Source organism: Tupaia chinensis, unplaced genomic scaffold (assembly GCF_000334495.1).
Source record: "Tupaia chinensis unplaced genomic scaffold, TupChi_1.0 Scaffold000477_2, whole genome shotgun sequence".
NCBI lineage: Eukaryota > Metazoa > Chordata > Mammalia > Scandentia > Tupaiidae > Tupaia > Tupaia belangeri.
In genome coordinates, this window is record NW_006159987.1 from 137,583 (window position 1) to 138,718 (window position 1,136).

The window sequence follows — 1,136 nt, forward strand, 5'->3', positions numbered from 1 at the left end:
TTCCCTATCTCTTGTTCTTTTTTGTCTGTCTGCTTCTATGCTCAGTCATCGATTTCAGGAAGCCTTCCCCTTTAGCCAAAAAGAGATGCTTCTTCCCACTTCATCAAGTCCACCACTGCAGCCCGCACCACAGGCGGTCTCGTTTCATACCTAGGTAGTTTCTGCTTTCTCCTCCACTAGACTATACGCTCCTTGAGGGCAGAGACTGTTTTATCGACTTTTTTGTCCTTGGCAGTGCCTGGCACATGGTAGAAGCTCCTTAACCTCCCGTATCAGTACATGATTTAAAGCACTTTCACGTGCATTTAGTGGTTGCTACCAGCCCTGCATGTAAGGTAATTTTATCCCAACTTATTGATGAGGAATGTTGATAAGAAAACTTGATGAGGAAGTTCAGAGAGGTTAAATATCTTGTCCAGGGTGCCAAGTAAGTAAATGGTAGAGCTGGATTTAAACTCAGGTGGCTGGTATTTTAAGTCAGAACACCCTTGCCTCATCTTTTTTTTGGGGGGGGTGTAGAGGGAGGTTTTAGCCTTAGGGCGTGTGCTCTATGGGGTAGAGAGACAGTGAGAAGGAATGTGAGAAATCACGCCCCAAGGGAGTGGCCATGCTGCAATCCTTTCTTCTCCCAAGAGTGTGGGTATGCACACGCACCTGGTGTGATTTTCAAGCCACCGGGTCTGGGACTTGAACCAGGGTCTGGGACTCGAACCACGGCCTGCCATGTGGGAGTCCAGCAATGTTACCATGATGCCATCTGCTGGTCCCAGCTCTGGCCTATCTTAACTCATCCAAAACAGCTTGTGGTTGAAAGGAATGAGGTGGAGGTGATGAATGGAAGCTTGTGAAAGGGGAGGAGACTATGTGGAGAAAGAAGATGCAGGTGGTGAGCAGCAACTTGGGAGCTAATTTAGGAAGACCTGAGGGTGGGTGGGGATACTTACCTGGCGGGGGAGATACCATGATCACGAAGGTGGTTTTCTCAGGGCAAGGCTTTTCCATTGCTCTCCAAATGTGCTGACCCCTGCAATTTCCCCACATGTGGGAAACTCAACTGCATAATTTGTGGTAGTGTGGGGCAGCATTCACACTTTCCCCTGTCTCAAAAAAGAAAAAAAAAAGAAAAGAAAAGAAAA

The 1,136-nt window shown here is 47.5% G+C and overlaps 1 protein-coding gene and 1 non-coding gene across 2 annotated transcripts in view; both read left to right on the forward strand.

Annotated features, from left to right (window-relative positions):
• The window catches only part of WNK4 (WNK lysine deficient protein kinase 4), a 28,597-nt gene that overhangs the window by 5,076 nt on the left and 22,385 nt on the right, over positions 1-1,136 (forward strand).
• LOC114009172 (U1 spliceosomal RNA) lies at positions 937-1,100 on the forward strand. The gene has a single exon (XR_003550628.1). It is a non-coding gene; the product is annotated as a U1 spliceosomal RNA (small nuclear RNA).